The 25,778-nt window shown below is 40.6% G+C and overlaps 1 protein-coding gene across 1 annotated transcript in view; it reads right to left on the reverse strand.

Moving 5' to 3' along the window:
* The window catches only part of LOC107309443 (poly(rC)-binding protein 3-like), a 456,594-nt gene extending 431,770 nt beyond the window's left edge, over window positions 1-24,824 (reverse strand). Inside the window, exon 1 of the mRNA XM_032442437.1 lies at window positions 24,439-24,824. The gene's annotated coding sequence lies outside the window, so the exon portion shown is untranslated. The remainder of the gene's footprint in view (window positions 1-24,438) is intronic.
* Window positions 24,825-25,778: the final 954 nt, after the last annotated feature.

Below are 25,778 nucleotides of genomic sequence, written 5' to 3' on the forward strand. Positions count from 1 at the left end.
CAACCTCAGGCAGGGTAATTATGCAAGTAGGAAAAAGGGAAAAACTCTCAGACTGCTGCTGGGCAGTAAATCTAAGTAAATCAATGATCCCCTCTCTGACAGTATGCCCTCAGAACAAACCCTCTTGCAACATCTGTTTAAATGTGCCTGTTGCTTTTACAAACTACAGTCCTCTGTTTCTGTCTCTTTATGTTACTTGCTGCTAAGTCTGTATCAATCCATGACAAAGTATTCATTGCCACCAGTGTGAACAGAATGAATCCAAAGAATGAGCTACTTGAAAGATTTCACTCTACCTGAGAGATGATCAGATGCTAAAGACAGTCACATAGCGACATCTCACTTTAAAACGTCCTATTTCTCTCTCAGAAATATAAGACTGGAAAAATTGATCCAGAAATATAGACCTATTTTAGTACAAATGATTTCAGGAGAAACACAGTTCTGTGAAAACATAATCAAAAAGGAAATGGAGCTCCCAGGATAAAATGGGGTAAGATCATTAGATGTGTCAGCTGAATACCTTCTCATTTTGAGATATTTAAGGAATATCTTTGTGTGCATCACAATTTAGCACGTTTCTTCAACTGCTAGCATAATTTGTCCCAGATGCAGCAGCTCCCTGCATTTTTCAATGTTTTTCTATGTATATTGCCCAATAATTTTCTGCTGAATGCATGGATCCCTAGATAACTAAAACTTCTACCAGTGGGTTGCTACTGTTAATTATCTTTCACTGATCCCTTAGGAGTAGTCCATAGATGCCTGGAGGTCTGTAAGATCACAGATGAAAACCATTGCTAAACACATAGCAATTATTATTTATGTTCCCATAGAAATGTTACTTGAGTCTTTATAGCATAATGTATAATGCTTTATTTACCTCGAGGCTACTGTCCTCTTAAACCTGAGGGAAATTCAATCCATTTAATAAACAAAAGCCCCCCCGGAATCTCTTACCTCTCTACACTGACTAACAGATGTACTTAAGGCAGCTGCTCAAGACTGGCAGAAGGGAAATGCACAGTGAACATAATGAATGGTTGGCTGAAGATGCTTCCCATCTCACTGATGCTAAAACAAGCCTTACTGTAATAGATATTGGGTCACAACAGAGTATTTCAATGCAGTGATTACTTCAAAGTTCAGGTGCATCAGTTCAGGTAGGTTTATCAATAGAGCAAGACTAAAACTCTCAAACGTATTTTTGTGAAGGCTCACAGTAAAGCCTGTAGTAATTTGGTGCCTTCAAAAGCCCAAGTCTTTTTTTGCATCTCTTTGGATCACTTTCAGCAGGCATTCAAAGATCTGTATTTCTCACTTGGGTGACATTCAGCACAGATTCCTACAAGTATTACTGCAGGCATCATCTTCATGAAAGTAAGCAACTTATTTTATATTACAAGGTTCAAAATTAAACAATACTAATAATCTTATAGAACTGTCTGCTTGACAGCTCATGGCACATGCTTTGTGTAAATGGCTCTAGAAACTCAGTTTTTCCCTGGCAGGAGCACAGAAAAAGAGTAAGGGTAGGAAAGGCTATTGCCCCATGTCCCAAACTACTTAAAAAGGGAGTAAAACCCTTACATGAATAGAGATAAATCTCTACTGATTTCCTCAGATGCTGAGCACCAATATATTATAGGAAATGGATGCTGACTAGTACAAAGTAAGACTGGAAAACTATCAGGGGTGCACACATGCTGAGAATGCTTGAACAAGCATCTACCAGTGAGTCTACTTTATTATATGAATTTGGGTTAGACATTTAATTGTAAATATTGTTTTAAAAATGAGAACAAGAAGCTGCAGTCATTTCTACTGCAGCAAGGCAAACCTTGTCTGGTGTTTGTCAGCTCAGTAACTATTTTGTTGTGAAACGGAGCTTTGGAGTGCTAATGTGTTCCCTCAATTGTTTTTCTTGCCACCAGCTCTGTTGACAGTAAGATTTGTGTAGTACTGCTACACCCCAAAGGTCATTATTCAAAACATTTTTATACAGTTCCTACTTTAAACAATAGAAAGTTAGCTCAAATGATACATGCAGAGGCTATTTTCTCCCTAACTGTTTTGCCATAAAAGACAACCAAAAAATGAATAAATAGTGGATAGAATCTTCAGCTGCAATTATTTTTGTTTATATCTACACAAGTATGCATAATTAAAAAGAAAGCATCACAATGAGGTTATGTAAGCCACCAGCACTTCTCATGTATGAACCCCTTAGCTTCTTGAAGGATTAATTGCCTGAAATAATGCAAACAAATCTAGACTCCTAACTCCAATATTTATACAACTGTGATATTATTCAAAAAGAGATTGAAATGACAATTAGTGCAACTTTTGATTACTATATGTCTTGTATTCCTACAAATCTGGGAGGAATCTGGGCTGGGAAACTTTTGAAGGATCACTAAGCTGCTTATGGAGAGACTGGATGTTTGTCTTCATTGAGATGGCTAGAAAAGTGTTGTTTCCCCATAGTAAATTTGACACTTTCAGCGACCAAAGAAACTGCACCACATTAGGTCATAAAAGGGCTGTGAAAATCCAATGCTATTTATGTCCAAGCACAATTCAATGGGAAAACTGTAAGACTGAAATTCTGACTAATAGGACATTTACTGCTAGATAGAAACTAACAATTTAAAACCACTGTATCAGTAAAGACACACTTGGAAAAACAGTGTTGGATTGCTGCCCCAAATTAAGCCTACAGATCAGTGATGCAGTCACTGCAGGTGACCATGAAATACATTCTACACAATGATGATGAAACAGGAAGTCATAAGGCATGAAAGCCTGGTAGAGAAAGAAAAAAGAGAAGCAGTGGATGCTCTGATGCATAGCTTCAAACAGAAGCATGAAAGGAACAAATTAAAGAAAGCAGTGACTCAGAAAGGGTTGTCTCTAGGTCTCCCAAATCTGAAATTCATTAATTCATGAAAAGCGTTCTGACATTAAGACTTAAGCCTTCATTCTACATATAGGCAAGGTAGTGGTAGTTAATGGAGATCCCTTAGGATGAGCTTCTAGGGTTCACAGGGTGAAAAAATTACTTGGCCTGAAGAACTCTGCAAAACTCCTAAAGGCTGCGAGACGAAGACTATTGCAGACACAAGAATATTTGTTTATCCTTCCATCTCCCCTTTCTTTCTCTCTCTTCTCTGTTTTGGTCCAAATTGTCATGTTTGTGAAAAAGCAGAATATTATTGAATTATGTGAATTTCTGTTGTCACTGTCCCTCAGTTTCCTTCCACAGTTTCTGGAAAAAACTCAGTGTAATGAAGACCATCTGTTTCTTGATTTGATAGGGAACATTTCCAAGTCTGTAATTCCTGACATAAGGAATACCTACTCAGGCACTGAAGTGTTGCTATCTGGCTACACTGCAGGACCTGCAGTCAACTGTCATCTTACATGTAAAAGAAGAGAAAATTTGCTGTGTCAGAGGAGTTTTTCAACATCTTCACAACAGCTGTTGCATTAAGACTGATTAAGACACAATGCTTAAAAGAGAAAAAATATCTCTCAAAATTCCTTTTCCTTGCTACTATCAAAATAATAATAACAATAACAACATTTGAGCAGAAACTTTTCCTGGTACCAAACAACACTGGGTAGAACTGTGTATTTAAAACACACAGACCTGCAAATTCAGGCCTTTCCCAGATCTGATATGGTTTTACTTTTTTTCCTAGTAGTAATCAAGCATGTATTCATGGCAGTAACAGTTACCCTGATTCATGAAGCTGAAGGTTTGGTTCACTGGTTTCAGGTGGAATTGATGACAGCAGAGCAGTGCTCAGCAACCTGCAAAACTGAGCTTTTGGAGAAGTGCTGAAATATATACCAGCACAGCTGATTTTTCACACAGCCAACTATCCTCATCTATAATCTTTTCAAGCCTCAGGCTGTTCTTGTTCTGGTTACAGAAGTGGTTTCCAACTGGCTTAAATTCTGAAGTCAGTTTCACAAGAACAGGAATGACGGTTGGTCACTGAGCCACAAATGAGGATTCTGGGAATCAAATCCCACACTTGGAGACAAGGTTCAAAGTACAGATTTTCCATAAATTTCAGCTTTAAGGCATTGTTCTGTAAATCTGCCTCAGTGGATCAAAGCCTGGGTCTTACGCCACTTTTTATTCGTTCTCTGTTCCAAATTTCTTTACCTACTGAAGATAGAAATTTGAACCTGAAAGGCTCCTGCAGAACACATGCTTTCTCATGAACAGTTTAATCTGCGTTTAATCTACAGTTATATCAGAAGAATTAAGTAAACTGTTACAGGAGACGCACCAAGAGTAGCTATATGTATCTAAGAACAGCATCAAGTTTTGATGACTCTAGACTGAATCTGTGTTTACATTTTACTTAGTCATAAACAGCTATCTGCGGTCATTTTCGAGGCTGGCATTCTCAAGAAACAAAGCATGTCATATCTAATGCCAGACTACCCCAAACAGACTGCAGTTAGCAGCTGGCATGAAATGGTCACCTTATGGAAAAAAAAAAAAGAAAAAAAGAAAAAAAAAAAGCATGCAACATTTAATAAGGCCCAGTATTTCATTTCCTTAAAAACATTTAACAAAACTGTTATTGCCTTTGAGTTAATGAGTAAAACAGCGAGATACAAAATCAACATTTACACACTGAACCAGTAAAGATTTCCAGTGTGTTGAACAGCAGAACATAAGTCCTTTTTTTAAGAAACAGTCCATATTTTAAAAGCTGATGGCTCTGGCACAACTCAGAGCAGTAAGGGGAAGATGTAAGACATGGCTGTTTTTTTGTGACAACATCTTTTGAACTCATTTTGAGACATTTAAAATACTTCTGTTCAGCAAGAGACCTTGTGGTGACAGGTTATAGCACTCAAAACGGTGAAACATAAGAATTTCAACACTGACCTTACCCAGTCAGAAATCTCAGTACTTATCCATGTTAGCTAGTAGGGTAGATTCTGAAGTAACTCTATCAGCTGAGCCAACTTATGCTGAATGATGGTATCTTAGTAATAATACATATCCCATTGGTTAAAAATTCAACAAAACCAAAACTCAATATTTCAAGTTTACAGATGAGACTAGTCAGAAACTGATGAGGCAGAATATCACAACACATAATCAAACCCCAGTAAAGCTGTGTAAAGTACTGCAATGAAAATCAAAGTCACAGAAAACTTTAAAAACAATAGGGTTTGAACAAGGATACTGAAACCACAGTCTCTACATAAAAGACAGTAGTTTATTTCCATGTCATATCACATCAGAGAAATAAATAAAACATACTGCCTGTACACATATGTGCGTTTCTCAAGCTTGAGTTTTGTGAAAACTGTGAATATCTAGGCAGATAGCAGATTGAATAAATTTCAGTGGTAGCTGAGCTGTTACTAAATACTGGCCTGGATTATTCTTTTTCATAATAAATCTCACACACACACACAAAAAAAAAGAGCTTAGAAGAAGGAGTTTTCTTTAGGCAGCTATATGAGGTGCTCTTAGTCCCTGATTCATGTACCAGGTTGACAGCTCAGACCACCCCTGACCAACAGAAGGTATTCTTCAGGTATGCCCAGGTAGGCCGTCCTTGACAGAAATCCCAATGAAATTATATCAAGGTAATTCCTACACTCAAGAAAGGAAAGACATTGTACATAATGCTGCTTATTACAGAACAATTATTTAAAACCAGGATGTTTTTCTACTGCTCTGCAGTGTAGGTGCAGTTTATATCAGCAGGTATAAAACATCACAGACAACTAGATGTTTTGACTAATACTTTGTTTCCTGCATTTCTTTCTATTTTTGTTCGTCTAATTTATTAAAAATGAGATCTTCACTATTGTCTTAGTGCTTACTGCAGTTTGTAGTCCAGCTCTTTACTCTGCAGTGAATTGCTCTGCAACTAAATGAAGGAGTTTTAATAGAGGACCATATATCTGGAAGCTTTCAACTCCTATAAAAAATCAGTACCTTCAAAACTGGTACTGGATGAGAAAGGGTGCTTACAAACTAGTGACTACAGGTTCCACAAAGAGTCACCTGCCAGCCAGCACTTCATTTTCTTTCAGCCAACCATCACTGCATGTGACATAAAAAAATAATTAACTGATTTAACAAGCAGCATGTTCTTTCCTTTAAGAACACCACATCAATTCCAATCACCTGTATTCTAGATTTTCCACATCCATCTTTATGAATATATTTATAATAGCTTAATGAAGGACCTGTGTACTAACAACTCCTACCTGTAGCCATGTGGTTCTACTACACTGAGAACATTTACTGGTTTTTTTTTTTCTTATTGTTCTAAAGCATGGTACTTCACTTAGTTCTTTGTTGTAACTACAGAGAAAAAAGCAAGTAATATTCAGTCTCTACTACGTGGCCAAAAGGACATACAGGTAGGGTTTCAGCTCTTCATTGCTCTGCATTGTGATGCTACAGCACAAGGGCTAAACTGAAACATTCATATCAGAAATTCATTTTGACAGAAAAATAATTTGGTGACAGTTCTCTCTGCCCATCTCCACTTGCCATTATTACCTCATGCCCCCCAAAAACATTTTCTCCCCTGAAAAAGTTTGCCAGAAAAGGCTTTTGAACAACAATCAGAGACCGAACATTATAACAGTGCCTCTTGGATGTAGTTTGAAATGTATGTATTCCCACTCACAGAACCACAGGAGCTGGAAGAGAATGGAAGAGAATGTCTAAACCAAGCCCATTGCTAAAGCTGATTCCCTACACAGGAATTGTGTTGCACAGGAAAGCATCCAGGAAGGTTTAGACTATCTCCAAAGAAAGAAAATCCACCACCTCTGGTCAGCCTGTTCCAGGGCTCTGTCATCCGCCAAGTACATAATAATTTCCCATGTTCATACAGACTTCTGTGTTCCAGCCTGAGCCTCTTGCCCCCTATCCTGTCATTGGACACCACCGAAAAATACCTTGGCCCCATCCTCTTGACACCTGTCCTTTAATTGTTAATTAAATTGTTAATATTGAATCTCTCTCAGCTTTCTCTGCTCTAGGCTGAGCAGTTTCAGGTCCCTCAGCCTTTTCTCATACAGGAAAGATGCCATAGGCACCCAGCCATCTTTGCAGACCTCCACTGGACACTCTCCAGGAGTTCCCTGTCTGCCTTGAACTGGGGAGTCCAGAGCTGCACACAGTGTTCCAGATGTGGCCTCACCAGAGCAAAGTAGAGGAGGAGGATCACCTTCCTCAACCTTCTGGCCATGCTGTTTTTAATATACCCCAGGATACCACTGGCCTTCTTGGCCACAAGGGCACACTGGTGGCTCACAGCCAACTTGCTGTACCCAGGCCCTTCTCCACACAGCTTCTCTCCAACAGTTCAACTCCAAACCTGTATAAATGCATCCCCAAGTGTAGGATGCTACACTTACCCTTGCTGAATTTCATCAGGTTTCTCTCCACTCATCTCTCCAATTCATGCATTTCCTTCTCCAGCTCCCTGCTGCCCATCAGCCTGCTCACATCCTCCTGATGTTCTGCCTGCAAGCTGAGCAGTGGTATGTCACAGTGGGCAGTGGAAGCTGTGTCACAGTGACATCATTGTGACACAGCTACTCTGGAGTGAGCAAAAAGGGCTGCTCCTTGGGCAGAAAAAGCAGATGAGGATGTTGTAGAGCTCAGAAGAGGTAAGGACAGAAAGTGTCCTCAAAGCCCTTCCAGCAAACAGCATAGTCAGGAGGTGTTTGGAATCAGCAGTGAGGGTTAGGCAGAAGTCCTGTGGCTTTCCTGATGCCAGGCCCAGACCAGCCTCCCCTCATAGCTGTGCCTGTGCAAGGCTGTGTCCCATCTCTGAGAGCACAGCTGCACCTGTGAGAGTGGAGAATGAGGCTGCATATGCCTGCCCATGGGCATACAGCCGTAACTCTGGCAGCACCCATGGCAGTGGCCATTGCTGTGACTGGGAAGCATGGCATGCATGGCACAGCCATGAAGGACTGGCTTGACTACATCTTTCACAATACTCTTGGCTATCAGATTCCCATGATACACTAACAAAGTGATGAGACTAAGTCAAGTTCATAAAAAATATGTCCACCAAAATTTCAGGTACCACTGGAACATCTCCAGACTGCCACATTTTAGGTTTTAGACACAACTGCACTTCTTGACAGTTGCTTTTGACCCGCAGTTATTTTTTGAAGAGCTATCATTTCTGAATTGGGTGAAGGAAACAAACAGCTCTGCTGACACACTCCCTCTAAGTGTAAAAACCAGCTCCTGACATCCTTCTGGTCTTGTACCATTGGCTGAGGACTTGAGAAAAGCAGAAAAGAATTTGCCTGTATACATGGTCTTTTCTGCTGATGAGACGAGAAGGAAAAAAAAAAATCAGAATTGCAAATTATAATAAGTACATATTTGCTGAAGATGGAATATAATTCTGTAATTAATTCAATTTCGCTTATGTACCAAGAGGGATTTAGAAAGGACATGCAAGAAGTCTTGGTGTATGTCCAACATGAATAAGCATGTAGAGCACCAGTACATTCAAACGAATATTATTAACTCTTCCTAAGGTTTTTATGGACAGTGAAATCATTGAAGAAACTTGAACACCAGTTACAATGTGAATAATATGTCTGACAAAAGCACAAAAATGAACATAGCATACTGCATAAAAGCTAATGACCCACAGAAATTTCTGAAAAGCAGAATCATTTAGTACGATGGGAAGGAAATTTTATCAAGTGCTCACTTACGAGATCCTCCCAAGAATCATAACTTCCAGTTTAGTGGAAATTAAACTCAAAAAAAAAAACAAAAAAACCTGTAATACCCATAATTAGAACACTTCAAGCATGCCCTACAAGGAAAATAAACATAACTTCAATAGCAGGTCATCTAAAGTCTCCTATCATTTTAATCAGATTTCTTTGATTTTCTGTTTGTTGCTAAAGGACCAAATGAATGACAAAGGAATGCATTCCTCTTTTCTATCCCTTTCTCACTCCCACCAACATCCTGGCACTAAAACACAACTTATTCATTATTTAGAACATTTCTGACCTTTCATGAAAATAAAGAGTATATGACTTATGCATAAGACTCTGTACTATTTATGCACAGTTCTTTTAATGTATGCAAATTCTAGACACAATTTTCACTTGTGGCCTTCAAGAAGACTACTTCAGTATCCACACTTGAAAACAGTCTACTTTAATAGCCAGACTGACCATGGCATTAATGACATGCTTAAGTACTTGGAACCGCTAAGACCTGAAACTGTAAAAGAAGGAAGTTCAATTCCAAATGTATATCAGGCAGGATGCTCTAAAAGAGACGATATCCCTTTGCATCATACTGCTTAATTTTTTCTGATTGTAAATATATCAGTATGGAAAATTCAATAACAACAGGTATTAGGAAGTTATTCACATTAGGGCGCTGCATTTCTCCAATTTCTGTATCAGATATTGCTTTTATAAACAATTATTGTGTTGTGAGAAGTTGCTGTACCATTCCACTGTTCTTCAGTACCACAGTATGAACAGATAATATGACATGCAAAATAGAGTTGCATCTCCTCTAACATCTGTACTTGCCTTTAGGACATTTATCTACTCAAACAATTGTATTGGTTGATAACAGGAAATTCCATGTGATTGATTATATTCCATTTTTCTCTGAAGCACAAACATTTTGGGAAATAATTCCTTCCCTTTAAATAAAATTTCACTTTGCTTTCTTTTCAGGGTCCTCAAATTGCACTGTATTGGAATTACTTATTAGTGTAAATGAGGTTTAAGGAGAAAGGGGCCTAGCCCTCTATTCTCACCACCAAGCCCACCAGGTTTCTTCAGAAATCTATAATGAATTTGAGTTCCATGACAACAAACTCTTGCCGTGTGTATAAAAACAGGTATTTGTTGAAACTGGTCCTTTTCCAGGAAATATTCAGTGAATTGCCAATTTAAAGTCAGCAAGCAAGTGAAAGCTGATCTTACTTGTACAGTTCTGATTAATTCTTCTCATAACCACAGCTATTTACGTTGACTGCTGCCTGCATGCTGTTAAACTGGATGAGTTATAATACAGCCCGACTAGTAAAAAGGCCTGGTTTCAAGAGCCTTACACTCCCGATTTAGATGAGATGCTCTTGATCATCATTGCACTGCAACTGATTTTGGCCACAGCTCCACAGGGTTCCCCCCAAAAATGAGTGACTAGTCTTGGACTACCAAAACTATTTTTATGCTATTACTCTTGATGTCTGTTGCCTCTGTAAAAAAGCATAAACTGAAGATTCAGCAGGAATCAAGGGATAGAGCACCAGAGAACCACAATTGCTAGCTTATTCTCTGCTGCTGGAGAGGTGCAAGGACCAGTGTTCTGTTGGACAGAGCAGCAAGAGTCTTTGCACCACAGAGCAAAACACTTAGGAAACCCCAGATTTAGGGGTAGCACTTAAACAGAGCAACTCTGCCAGATAAGGCCAACAAAGTACTGCCTGTACAGAACTTACTGAAATGGCAGCTACGTATTCCAGCAGAAGCTGAAGGGTTAATCAGAAATCTTGTATAAATCACATTTTTCAGGAATTGCTCTGTAACAACAGATTGTGAAGCACTATTTTTCCCCATTCTTTCTGATACCAGCACCCTAGGCAAACTTTCTAATTAGAGCAGCAGATGTATGCAGTGCCATGTCTCTGTGAAGTTATTATACCCAAACCAAATTTTGTCACTAGCAGCCGATAATTCATTTGTCTACTAAGGGCTTGAAGTGGTCGTATCAATTATTTAAAAACATACCAAGAAGAGGAATCCATTTAATATCTTCTGGGAAGCACAGTTATAAAACAGGGTACACTCAAATTTCATTCACAATATCATCTTTATAAAATACAATATTACTAATTAAGGCATAGTGCATTAGGCCATTAGAACTTGAGTGATTCATGACAGCATAACTATCTTGCTTATCATTTGTGCTTTAATTTATGGGGTACTAAGAAAAAACAAAGCAATTTGCAAAACTGAAATGCTTGTAGTAATTCCTCCTGAAAAGTGATTTCACTGTGAGTAAGTGCTATGCTGGTAAGAAAATGCTTCCTATCAATAATTAAAGTATAATGAAAGTTTAAAGTGTCAGAAGACACCCTCAAAAAAGGGCTACAAAGAAGAAAGTAGTTTTTCATTCAGACTTTCCACATTTTAAAACTAACAATAACATCCTCCTCTGAGAAGCATTTTAAATAAACTATTTAATGAAATATATGGAAATTCGAAGCACACTAGAAGCCATAACAACAGAGAAAATCAACACCATTCTGACAGAAGCTCCAGCAGAAGACAGAGGTCTGCATACTGCCAAAAATCCTTAAATGCCAGGAATAGCCATGAAAGGTATGGCTAGTTACCACACAGCAAGATTACGTACAAAAGTGGTAGCAAGAGAGCATTAAAAATGCCTACCTTTCTACAAATTTATGTGGATTTCAAGAACCTTAATTCTCAAAGACCACCGACTCCTATGAATGCTACATGTCAAAGGTGCCCATCATAGTATATCTGCAGTCTCCCCTTTGCTGTCAGTGTCCTCCTCATCTGTACAGGCACACATGTGAAGGAAACTTCTAGGAACAACAAGAGCTGCTCCAGATGTAATGTCTCCTATTTTATTATATTAGCCCATGACATCAGGGGTGGATGTTGGTCGTACAGCAGAAGAGGCTGAACCTTTCCACCAATATTCTGTTTTGTTGCTGTGTGACAGATGGCAGCAGAGAGGCAGTCTGACAAAATGGCATCCATCATGGAGGTGCGTATGAAGCAAAGGCATGCCAGTGAATTTCTCCACGTGAAAAACGTGATACCCACTGACATTCACTGGCACTTGTGAACATTTAGACAGAACAAACAGTGATGTGAGCATAGCGAGGCAGCAGGAAGGAGCTCATCCAAGCTCAGGATTGCCAAGGTGGCCTTTGGCAGCATCCCTCAGGAAAAATACCCCAGGAGGAATCCCTCTGCTGCTAAGGAGGCACCTCCATCATTGCTCTGCTGCTCTGGAAGCTCACAAACCAGTATGTAAGTGGAGTTTCACACAATGGTTTGAAATAATAAGCAGGCTGAAAAGTAGAAAGCTAGCCCTAAAAGCACTCAGGTAGGTCTGAGCAAGGTTACTGAGAGCAAGGTGAGGCCAGGACATGCGAAGGCCAGCCTGGTGGGATACTGGTGGGAAGGTCCAACCTCTGCTGTCATACCACTAACATGCGCCTCTGATGTTGTGGGCCAACATCTTAAAATAGGAAGCATTGCTTTCAGAGTAGTCCTCCTAAAATACATAACATAGTTAACCAAACATTTTAATGTTTAATGTTTTTATTATTATTATTATTATTAAAACATACTCCTTCACCCCCCCCCCCCCCCCCCCCCCCCCCCCCCCAAAAAAAAAGAGAGAGAGCAACAAAACCATGAAACTATTGGGATGTGACCTTGTTTTTGTTAAACTGATGTCTCTGTCTGGTTTGATGGCATTCATTGTGAGTTCTCAAGGCATTCAGCAGAGATTTTACTCTTTCTGTGCTTCAACCTTGAAAATAGTTGTTCACAAATGCACATATGACCAAAAAGTGGTGACATGAATAAGGCATGACTGTGAATTGAGGGATATTTCTCTCTGTTAAGATAGGACCTATAAGTCCAGTAAAGAAACATGATCAAATTTTAGATTGCAGCCCTGTATGTTTCATTTAAAAACTGTCAGGCAATGTAGTTATGTTCATAGAGAATGGAGTTGTGAATAAAACAAAAAATTGATTATTTTTTTTAGCAATCTTGAAACCTAGTCTTAAATTCCTTTATCAAAATGGATAGCAGAACTACATAATTTTCGTTGTTCACAGGACTATGTTTAGACAATGTATCTAAATTCACAAACTTATTTACCATAATATAACATAGCAGCACTGCACTGTGCACTCCCCATGCCCTGGTTTCATCCCAGAGAGGGTTAGTAGCTCAACAATGTTTAGTTGTGCTGAGTGATGACTGTGTACCTGGACCAAGCCAGGCGGCTCAGCAGAGAAGAGCGGCTGCCATGATGGCACTCAGCAGGTGGCATGCTGCAGTGAGAGCCATCTTGGGCCATATACAGCCTGCAAGCTGTGGGTTGGATGTGCCTGACCTAGTCCAACCAGCAACCCAACTCCACCATGCCCACTAAACCATGCCCCTCAATGCCACTTTCATGTGTTTCTTGAACACCTCCAGGGATTGTGACCACCACCTCTCTGGCCAGCCTGTTCCATTAACACTGAAACCTGATATTCAAACTCAGTAAACCTTGGGCTACATCACCTCAGTACACCCCCAAAAGCTGGAAATCTCCAGTTTTATTTTTTTTTTAACTGCATTAAAATTATCCAAGCACATTTTGCTCTGACTTTTATTCCTTCCTATGTTCCATCCTAACTTATGGAGCACCTAAAAATTTCTAAAGGAGGTGAGAATTCCTCTGTAGTCACTATAAACTTTCTTAATAAACAAGTTGACTTTCTAGAGTTATTTTGCAAGCCTTGAAAAAGTAGTGCATGAATAACCAGAGAGATGCTGACCACAGTTTTCAAATTCTGACAGGACCTCATTCATGACTCCAGACAGGTTTTATGCTGTCCGAGAAAATGCAAATATTTTACAGTGTTTTTGTCGTATTTCCCAAGTCTTGTTTTGCTTTGCTCTTACTGTTGTTGTGGGGTTTTATTTCTGTTGTTGTTCCTATGTGCTGATTCTTACCATATTAACAGCATGTGGGGAAAATAAATGAAATCAAAGACAATCCAAAGCATCCTAGGAAAACAGCCCACACGATGTTGTGAAATATCAGACAGATTAACAGTTCATTTTCTAATCCAAATTTTCTTTTAAATAGCTACCACAGAAGCAACTATTCTGAAAACCGCTGCATTCTTTTCAACCAGCAAAAATATTTGACTTTTCTGAACAGAGGCACTGCAAAAGACACCAGGCTACATCCTTCTGAGTCCAAATGTTCTGCAGGCACATGCTGACAATTTATTCCCCAACACTGATCTTGAATCCCTTCCACGCCCAGGTCTGCAGGACCAGTATGACTCAGAGTGTACTCCTACTCAAATGACAAGCTGCAGCCCCATTAGGTTAAATGGGACAAATCCAGTGAGTGAAGTTATTTACCTGCATAGGTATACGTAAATCTTACTGCTGTGACAAGATCCTTTTAGACGAAGAGGACATCTACACCAGTAGGAAAGGTAGCTCATTACTAATTGACTAAGACCTTGCAGATAAGATGCCTAAAGTCATTCTGCCAGCAAGGCAAATATGAATGGGCACAGGGGAAAGCAGAAAGGAGGGAGCATCTGGTGCTGGGCAGCTCATATGAGTTACAGTTCCAGCTGCTGCTTTCTTTGCAGGACTTCACTGAGTTTTAAACATTGCTTATTCTAGTATTGTTGCAGCATTTATAAATGTTACACTGAGTGGGTTTCCATATTTAGTAAGTAACAGAACTATGTCTTTCACGAATCAAGGTGACAGAACGCTAATGACAAGGAATAGAAATAGGCTGCTCCAAAAGTAATGCCTGCTATTTATTTCCACAGAAACTACAACCGATTTGAAGAATATGATAACAATACTTAATAGAGCAAATTCGCAGCAATAAAACACTCTTTTTCAACATAGTCAACACCGTTAGTTATGCTTTTCTTGCCAGCACTGAACAAGAGCTCATAAAAGTGAGTGGTGACAGAGGTGACCCACTGCCGCAGTTGCCACTGCTGAAATGTGCCACCCACCTCTTCACTGTACTTTAATTTGCTCAAAATCTTTGTACTTTCACTGCAGATCAAGAAAAAAACCCCACTGTTTGATCTCCATCAGTGATCAGCGTGCATTGGTGAATGTCAACAGGTGCAATATTTATGCATGGAGTGTGTGTTTCAAACACACTTCCATGTCAGATGCCACTTTGTCAAACTATCTCTCTGCTGCCATCTGCAACAAAATACCCATTTGGGCAGGAAGGTTCAACCTCTACTGCAGTACCACCATCATCTGCCTGTGACATCATGGGCCAACATAATAAAATAGAAGGCATTACTTCTGGAGCAGACCTTGTAGTAAGATGTTGGTTTTCTGTTGCTGGTAGGTTTTTTGTTGTTGTTTTTATTTTATTTTAATGACATACAGAATACCAATCTACTTATATGGCACAGTAATGTATAAAATGGTTTGCATACTTGAGCTTGATAAAGACGTCCATAGCCATATAAATCTAATTAGAGAGTATTCACCCTTGTCTGTGAAATGTTAGTTAAAATGCTCTATGCATTAGGGAAATGACTTTAAAGATCTAAAAGCTTCAGTATCATGACTTCTTTGTTTTGGTGAAAATAAAGAGCAAGTTGAAAATATTAAGAACGAATGCCCTTTGCTTTTCAAAATAAGACCATTTCAATTAAATTCTTGAGATCTAAAAAAGTCGTCTACTTATATTTGCCATCTTCTGTTTACATTGTACTTTGGGGAATGGAAACAAAATGTATGCACTCTTTTTTCCAGTAACTTTAGAATTAGGAAATGAGTCCAGAATCAAAACTTACTATACTAATTTCCAGGCTTCCCAAACGAAGTACAAATAGTAAATCCTCACGAAATACAAGGCATTCTTGATTAAGGCTGTTGGGCAATCTGATTCAAAAATGATTCTGCATACAGCATAATGGCTACCTCCTATTTGTAAGGTTAACGGTTAGAATATTGGATCTATTTAAGTGTCAAAGTGTCCACTTTCAGCAACTGAAATTTAATCTGACAGAGAAACAGGATTTATTCAAACTATAAACAAAGGTTGCCTCTGCCTTACTAAAACTATTTATAGTAAGAAAACAGAAGCAAGCCAAATGGAAATGAGTCTGCAAAAACCCTGTAGAGAACAATGCACCTGAAGACAAAACCTACCCCGAAGGAAAAATCTGAGTTAATGCCTGACACATCACACTTTGAAGGTCAATACCAAAGACTGCTGAGAATGAACTCATAGTGTGAACTAGGAGCACAGTGAAAACCCTCTTGAGTCTACCTCCACGCCATTATCTATCTTCCACAATAACTCAGGACCCCTAACCAGCACTGAACTCTGTCATGCAAGAATTTTGTTTTTTAAGGAACAGGACTGCTCTATGCTTTGAGGTAGTAAGCACAGTGCAGAAAACACCACTGAAGCTGAAGTACAAGATTAGATTGAGAACAAAGTAATATAAGCAGGCCATGGACATATTTAAGGAGAAATAAAACCAGATGTCTGAAAAAGCCCCCGAATGATAGTACAGGAACTAAATAATCCCTAAATAGTTGTAAGGAAGAGTCTGATCAGTACATGAGAGGAATTACATGATATCTTGGCTGTAATAGCAAGAGATTGAACTGGATAACCCAGAAGAATCACACATATCTTCTTATGGGTATGCAATTCTCCATAGGTATACTTAAAGAGAGAAAAAATAGCATTTTAAAAATGTTATGAAAAGACACCAGAACTCACAGAACATGATCAAAGTAAAATCTAAGATCATCAACTACCACTTGTGATTTCTTGGAATTTTAAAATATTTTATTTAAGCAAGTTAGCTAAGTTTTTACCATGCATCTTTTATTCTAGTCTAGACAGCATGGCATCATCTGTCAGCATCTTATTTCTTACAGCTCTGGGTGCTGTTCTTTTTCAACTCTTTCCTTCAAAGAATGTGATCCATAGTGTGATTTTGTGTGTATTTGTGCATAATGTAATTGTCCAACTTAATATTTAAAAGTCATAAAAATGATAGCCAATAAGGTGCTTTTTTATTTCATTTATTACAAAAACATTATGATATCTTGCTGTTCTTCTATGATGGTACTCTATTCTGATTTCCTTTTTATTTTTCCACATTTTTTTTCCGAGAGAAATGTGAAGCATTTTACCAGTTACCCTAACCAGACTCCCTTCTAAATCATTTCCAACTCTGAATCTCATCAGGAGTTTCAGATCAAGAACACAGTTTCGTGACCATCCTGAATCATTATTATGCTGCCCATCCTCATGTTCCACAATTCTTTGTCTTGAAGGAGCTGCACGTTAATATGAGCAGTTAGACAGCTGGACTGAAGTGCTGATCTGGATTAATTTTTCTTTTTTCTTATTCGGGCCAGGAACACAAAGCATGCAAGACTCCCTCTCCAGCAGCAGCAAGAATTCAGTTCAGATGTTCAAGACCGGGTTGGATGGGGCCTTGGGCAGCCTGGTCAAGTATTAGATATGGAGATTGGTGGCCCTGCCTGTGGCAGGGCGGTTGGAGCTTGATGATCCTTGAGGTCCCTTCCAACCCAAGCCATTCTATGATTCTGATTCTGTGAATTCAAGCTGAACATAAAATTATACTTCATGTAAAAGCCCCTTCTCACGTGACACAAGCAAAATCTGTGTGTGCTTGCAAATCAGAAGTTCCTGCTTAGATTTTGGCTTTGAAGATCTAGCCTGAGCTTGTCTTTCCAATACGCACAAGAAAGATCTCAGGGGAGTGGATGATCCCATGTTATCCATATGGCATTGCAAATTTTACTTCCAGAAAGAAGAAATTGCAAAATCCTCCCGTTCCCAGGTTATTCTACATAGCCAGGCAGTCTTTGCCAACCCTTATGCCCAGAAAGCTCATGAAGGAGCTGATCCCCACTAAAAAAGGGGTAAAAAGCCTGAAAACTAACCTGATGGCTAAGACCACTCAAATCCATGCTTCTTCCCTAGTTCACACATCACAGCTACTCCTGAAAGCTAACTATAAAAGGTCAAGGGACTGAGCCTGCTAGAGTTCAAGAAGCATCTGGACAATGCTCTCAGACATACGGTCTGATTTTTGGGTGGTCCTGTGTGGAACCAGGAACTGAACATGATTCTTGTGCATCCCTTCCAACTCAGGATATTTTATGCTTCTATGATAATTTCTCCTGTTTCCTCACATTTTGCTTTTATTGCTGCTTAAAATTTTACATAGCTAGTACAAAACCCAATGGGGTTTGCTGTGATGACTAATTAGATGATGTCTGTAACATCTGAGATACGGAAAGTATTACCTATGAAGTATTCATCTGCTTTTAGATTTCACAAAGTATTTTTTACCAGGCGAGAATACAAATTAAAAAAAAAAATCCTTGCATATAGGTGGACATTGGGAAGCTTATAGCTAATGCCTTAAATTTGCACAGTCATGTACAGTTAATACTTTTAGAATGTTCTTATAACTAACACGTTCTTTATTTAAACTGGATTTTTGACAGTACGTTCAATTTATTTCATACTGCCACATTAACTGAGCAGTGAGAGACTGCTAAAATTCAGTAATATTGGCAAGGAATCTTAGCCTATGCAGGGTGCATGGAACAGACACATCTCATACAAGATAAGCTTCACTGAGGTAATAATAATGATGATACTTCACACCTTCCATGCTGTCACCGTTCTGTAAGCCTGTTTCCAGAGTCTCTCACTTAGGGAAGCGCTGGAACTGAGGAACTGTTTCACATGACCTTAACTATACTAATCCATTTTAAATCTTTACAGAGTGGCAGTTAAGGTGAGCTTTATTGGAGGCTACAAAAGCTCCCAAAGCAAAGATGAGCACTAATTTTGCATTTCCATATTTTTGTAGAGTAAACATACTCCTCCATTCACTATTTAATCTTGCATGCATAAACTTTTTCAAAAGTTACACAAATAAAACAGGACACACCTGTCCACTGATTTTATAACAGAAGCAGAAACTATCTACATCCCTGTCTAAATACAAGTATTACAGTTGTAAAGTTCTCCCTTATTGCTCTTGTGAAGACGGTCTCTACTGGGTTAGATGCACTTCATTAGGATTACGCATTGCCACTGTGCAGTTGAGACTGTCATATATAAGAACAGCCCTTAATGTCAAGGAAGTTTAGAAATACTCTAAGGCCATGTTTTGGCTTCTCTCAAAGAAAACAGGTATTTTGTTTTTGTTTCTTTTCCTCAGAGGTTTTTTGGGCCCATCTCAGGGCCCTATTTATTCCCCAGCTGATACTCCCTGCCATTCAACACACTGACATGAAGTGTTGGCGTAACTCCACCTGGACTACTGAAGCAGCCAAACTGCCCCAAACTTGTATGGCTGGCTTGTAGACATGATCTACACTGAACTCACCCAGATGAAAAGATGGCAATTGTAGGACAGATAAGGGAACTGAACTGTAATGGCTATTTTATTCTACTGGAGCTCAATCCAACTGCTTTAATTTGCTCAATTTTTCTGTACTTTCACTGCAGATAAAAAAAAAAAAATCTCTATGGGAGCTCCAGATGAGTCATTATAAAAGACACTGTTGTATGCAAAGTGCTTGCAAGTTTTAAAAAGACCTTGTCACTATATATGCCATTTATATTAATCAAAGCATGCTAACAACCAGTCATTAAGGGGATTGAGTTTTCATCATACCTCAGCGGCCTACTCTAAAACTTCATTACAAAACGGAACTTCCTTTTTAAAAGCACAAAGAAAAGACTGTTTAAAATTAATAATAGCAAACCTTTCTTGCAACTATTTTTAAGCAGACTGGCAGATGTTAATCAAATAAGGTGTAGTCAAGAGCCAAACACACTCCCCAAAAACAATAAAAAAGAATTTTATCTTTCATTTACAGAAGATAAGCTTTTTTGTACCTTATAGTCTATCAACTGCCCACGGTATTTAAATATATTTGCCACATAGATGAGAAAGTCACAGATGTTGCAAGGTAAAAAGAATAAGCACTTGGATTCGTGAATCCTTTTAGAGGCACTGTTTGTCAGCAGAAATGCAGACTGTGTTATATATTTTGCCCTATTAACAAAGTTTACATTTTGTTACTGGTCTCACTGCAGTGCTGGGATAGCCACTCCAGTTGGCAACATGGAGCCACAACAGTGGTCCCTATTGGAGAAACTGATCACATCCCACCTCATCCAGGAATTCACTGGGCTGCCACAAAGAAGTCAACTCTGATCATGGGGACACGCTAACACAGTGTCATTTTGAAAAGTTCATTCCCTTTGGATTACGTTTAAAAATGTGGTTCCTGCCATGAAGTATGGAATTTTGTAGTCATGTCAAATTTTTTGCTGTCCATCAGCTGGTTGGGGCTGAGCAAATGGGAAGAGCTGTTACATCCTGTTATTCCAGAAAGGGAACAATATTACTATTTTCTGCCCTCCTGGAAACACTTTCTTCACATAAAGCAAGTAGAGTACAACAGCAATATACAAATACATGGACAACTGGTGTAAATTAAGACTACAAAGATGAAATGCTGCCTCTGGAGCCCCATCTCCACAATTACTTTCCACTACTTTCCTAGGAACAGTTGTCATCAGAGAGCCAGAGAGCTGCATTAGCTCTACTACACTGTAATTAAACCTTCCATATATACTGTAATACAGGAGAAAAAACAAGCAGATCACAGAATGCAAACTGGGACAGGAGTTTCACTGCTACTGAGGTTGGGGAAGCCACTTGTTCCTTAGACCAGTAAGATACAACTACTCCAGCACCAGGGTTAAACTCTCTGGTTTCCTTAAGAGCCAGCCTCTTTTTCTCCCCACCATGCACCAGCACTCATCATCACTGACATTCATCCACATCCACCAAGACTGGGAACAAAGCTGAAGGTAGAGCTGATCCGCACTTGATGCTTCAGTTACGCACAGCTCCCAGGAATATAATACTAATTTCCTTCCCTGTGCAAGCAAGTGCAGCACAAAATATATATATACGTATGTATTAGTTTATTATGAAAACTGTATTTCCAGCAGACAAAATGCAAATAAAAAATAAGGTTTGCATAAAGTGACCTCATTCATTTAAACATCTTAAAATTACAAATACTCAGTTTGAAATGCATACACAGTAACACTTGAATCTAGTGAAGATGGCAGGGTTTACGGAGAAAAATAGAGTAATTTGCTTTCAGATGGATAATGCTGCTTTTCAACATTTACTGTGATTGTAGTCTCCATGGTCATAGATAAGTCTACAGCACCCCGCCCCTCAAAGTCCTAATCAATACTACAGTGGTTTTCATTTCCTTGATAAAAAAATTAAGAAAATCCAACATAGTATTAGCTTCCTCAGTACGCATGTCTGAATATAATGTCAATTTTGTCCTGCAATGAATTGCTACTGAAACCAAGGGGTAGCTGTGAGTTAGGATAGGACCAAACACACTCTTCAGTAGTGGAAGTCCCACATCCATGTGATGGAAACTCCTTGACCAAGCATTTTAGTATGACAAGGCAGAATAATAAAGCGTGATAACAGAAGGAAATAGTTGGCTAACAAATCAGTAGAGACAAGCACTACTTTACTTTTATAACAATAAGCTACACAAAGTCAGAGTGACTTCTGAACTCTCTTCCCATTAGTTTGTTTATGGCAGTTCACACTTTATAGGGCATGTTTCAAGAGCGAGAAAAAATTCAGAGGTGAATAACTGCAGGCTTTATCCAAGGCTCAAAACATAAATTAAAGGCAAGTTTCATCACAGGTCATACACAATACAAAACTCCGAGTGCTGGTGTGCTGCCATTCACGCCAATGGAAACGGCCACCAGATCAAACTCCACGTTAACCTTGCTTCAGTATTTCTGTATCCAGCTGAAAGCTCTTTTGTATTTCAGTTGTTATGATAAAGGAACACATTACGCAGACTTTTTCTTCTTTTTTTTCAAGATATATTCCATGCATTATATTTTTCCTTTTCCAATGTCAACAGTTAATCAGCACTACATAAGGAACTTAGTGTGAAGCCAATGCTGATTTCTTACCAACAGCTGACTAGTACCATGGGAACTCTCCTAAAAACCCCATGATAAAAACAATGCAAAAGTTTTTCATCTACCGATACGTTTCAGTGTCAAAAATAATGCATTTTCCTGAACACGTAATATTTGCGCCCAATGTAAAATCCAAATAAAATGACACATTACAGATCTGTTGGCAATTGTATCCTTTAGAAATATCCTAGATCCAACTGTAAACAAAATCTTGACAACTGCTGTCTTTACTTAACTACTGCAGGAGTTATTAGGAGTTAGTTATTAACTAACTTCAGCAGGAGTTGTGAGTATTTCACCCTCCTCTGGATTAAACAAACAGGCATGACTCTCATCAACAGAATACGAGGTCTCCTCTGCCAGATGTGATTTTAAGAGCAAACTCTATCAAATAATAAAAATCACATCACAGTGCTTACCAAGACAATATTTAGCCAGTAGCCGGGATTCAGCAGACCAGCATCTGACAAGCCAATGTGCATCACCCTTATTTATGTATATAAGGAGCTGCTGCACCAGGCTGTTTTCTCCTCTTACCCTACGCAAAGCACATCAGGTGTTCCTTTCCTCACTGCTGCCCAGCACTCATAATGGCACTACTCACTTGGAGCACGCTTCCTGCTCCCACAACACCATCCAGTCCCAGCAGAAAGAAAACCCCAAGCCAAATTAGTGTAAATTATTTTAATGTCAGCTAACAAGGAGAAATGGTGAGTCTTGAGAACGTAAGACCTATCCTGTGACTGCTCGTTTTTGTTGAACATCATCTATGCAGCGTGTGGAAAGTGATGGTACTGGGACTGCATTAACTAGACAGAGAACAGAACTGCTCCTGTAACCAGACTGTTAGAAGCAACCTTTTTATTTCATCTGTCAACTTGCAGTTGCAAAACCAATCTAACTTGTTAGAAAACTAGGTACACAAGGTGCTCTTGCATGCAGTTTGGATCCAATAGATCTCCTAACACACCCACATTTCACAGTCAGACATGTCATCTCTTTGAGCTCTGACTGTTTGGAACTGTGCATCACTGTGCAGCCCATTTGCCTTCCAAGTTCATTACCAGAATCATTCGCTTGTTGTGGAACAAGTAACAGAGAGAGGAAAAATCCCTGAAAAAGAGCTAGCAGGCTGTTATTTTGCTTTATATCAAGTGACACTTTGCAAATGGCACCCCACAAGTTATGCCTCAACTCATCGTTAAAATGCAACTAAAATCTATATCATCCCACTTCATGCACATAGGTAAAATACAGAGTTGAAAGCACTGGGGAAAAAATCCATGAAACAAATAAGTTACTTGATTGCCTCTGAATAATAGATTGCTCCCCAGCAGATTCCAAACAGATGGGTTTACTGCAGGAACACATTTCTGTTGTCAATGGGAACAGTTAGCTGAGCAGCCGAGGAAGTGAAAAGAGACTGAAACAACTTTGGGATTGGAAAGTAAACCTGGCTGCAGAGATGCTGCTGACTGGCCACAGCGCTTCACCTCTCCTTTAACAATACTAATAAGTGACAGCAAGTGATCTCTTTGCTCAGATCACAACGCTCTTTTCCCCTGCAATAGCACTGCACCGAGGACGGGGTGCACTCCCAGCTCACTCAGCCCCGGAGTTCCCTCTCCAGGCACTGCCCTGCTGAGGAAGCACTGGGAGCAAGCACTTCGCGGGTGCTATAAGGATCCACGGGGAGATGTCCTGGAGCACGAGGCACTGAACTCTGCCGGGAGCTCTGTGCTTTCTGCATCCCTGACCGATTCCTCTACACAGCTCCTGCCGTGCTGCCCGCTCTGTGTGCAGCGGGGAAGCTTCATCCCTCACCATCCCAGAAACACAGAATAAGAGGCACTTCGCACACAGGCGCGCACTCAGACACACGTGCACGCTCACACTCTCCCCCCCCCCCCCCCCAACCCCCTCAACATCACATGCAATTCTTTCCAAGTCCCCTGCAAATTGCTTAAAGACGGAAATCAAGCTACATCACACACACACACACACACACACCAAATAAAAGAAAGAAAGTAAGAAAACCAAATGCAGAGAGGAGGAGGGAGTGGGGGGGAGGGCAGGAGGGGGCAAAGGAGAAAAAGAGCAGTTTTGATGTTTTTTTTCTCTTTTTTTCTCTTTTTTTTTTTTTTCCTCCCCTGGTGTTCTGCGGCTTCCAAGCATGCAGTGCTAAAGAAGAGTGGTTCCCCACTTCCATCAGCCAGCTACATCCTTGGGATAAAGGGAGCAGTCCGGGAGGATGCTGAGGCTGCAGAAGGGAAATAAGGCTGTGCCAACACCACGCCTGGCTCCCCGTGAAATCCTCTCCTCCTCATCCCCTCCTCCCTGAAACCTGCCTTGGAGGGAGAAAAGAAAGAAAGAAAGAAGGGAAGAAAGAAAGAAGGAAAGAAAGGAAGAAAGAAAAAACAAAACAAACCAACCAACAAAAAAGCGAAAAACCAAAAATAGTAACAATAATAATAAAAACAAAAACAAAAAGCCAACACACAAGGAAAAAGTGATGAAAAGACACAACTCACCTTAACAAGGGGTGTTGGATGGGGTCAGAGAGGAGGAAGGGTATATAAAAAGATCTATTTTTAGCAGAGGTTGTGATAGTACTGAAACACACAAGACACAGGGTTTGGAAGCAGGGAGAAGAGTATTAAAAAACGAGGGGAAGAGAAATTATCGAGAAGGTGCAAGTCAGTCTGGCAGGAGGAAGGAGAATCCCCAAGGGAAAAAAAGAAAAAAAGAAAAAAAAAGAAAAAAGAAAAGAAAAAAGAAAAAAAAGAAAAAAAGAAAAAGAAAAAAAAACCACGCAAAGGTAGCTGCCACCGAATGCCAGGAGGAGCAGAAGGGAGAGCGTGGCGGTGCCCGGGTTTTGTTTTGTTTCTCTTCCTGGGGGCGGGCGGAGGCGGCGGCGGGGCGGGGGGTCACGCTGTCGGCGGGGGTCCCCCTGGCTGCCTCCCCGCGGGGTTGCGGGCGGCCGGGGCTCGGGGTTCGCTCCTCGCCCGGCTCCGGCGGCTGCGGCGGGCGCGGCGCTCCCGCTGCCGCTGCCGCTCCCGCTGCCGGCTGGGGCTCTGCAGCCGCGTTCACGCCGACGCCGTCGCTCCTCGGCCACCCCCGCGCCCGCGCTCCCGCCGCCGCCCGCGGGCGCCCCCCGCCGCCCGCAGCTGCGGGCCGGGGCCGGGACCGGGGCGCGGGCGGAGGCGGAGCGGAGCGGCAGGAGCCGCGCCCGCGGGCGGGGGCTCCGCGGGGATGGAGCGGGACAGGCGGCAAGAGCCGGGATTTCCCGGCGGGTTGTGGAGCGCCTCGGACGTGGGGCAGGGCAGCTCTGGACTGGCAGTGGGGCGTTATACGGGCTGGTCCTTACGCCCTGCGTAAGCTTCGCTCGACATCGTTGAGGAAAGCAGCAGCAGCAGCGAGCCGAGGGACTGAGAGCCGGACTTCAATTAAAAGTAGCGAAACTGTGCGCGGCCTTCCATTAATAAAGCAGCGTGGTACTCGGGATCAACGGCGGAACGGCGTTGCTGTGTGATCCTGCTTGCAGTTCTTTACTCAGAAGGCGGTGAGGCACTGGCACAGGCTGCCCAGAGAAGCTGTGGATGACCCATCCCTGGAGACATTCCGGGCCAGGTTGAATGGGACCCTGAGCTGCCTGATCTGCTGAGTGGCAGCCCTGCCCGTGGCAAGGGGTTGGGACTGTATGATCTTAGAGATTCCTTCCAATCCAAGTCATTCTCTGGCTCTGTGGTCTCGGAGAGTCACACCTGCTTGAAACACCTGGCCAAATGCAGCCAACATTGAGAAGCTACAAAAGCAAGCTTTTACCAGCCTAATCAACCTCAGAAATACATCTGTAACTAAAAAGGCATCC

The sequence above is a fragment of the Coturnix japonica genome, chromosome 2 (genome assembly GCF_001577835.2).
Source record: "Coturnix japonica isolate 7356 chromosome 2, Coturnix japonica 2.1, whole genome shotgun sequence".
NCBI lineage: Eukaryota > Metazoa > Chordata > Aves > Galliformes > Phasianidae > Coturnix > Coturnix japonica.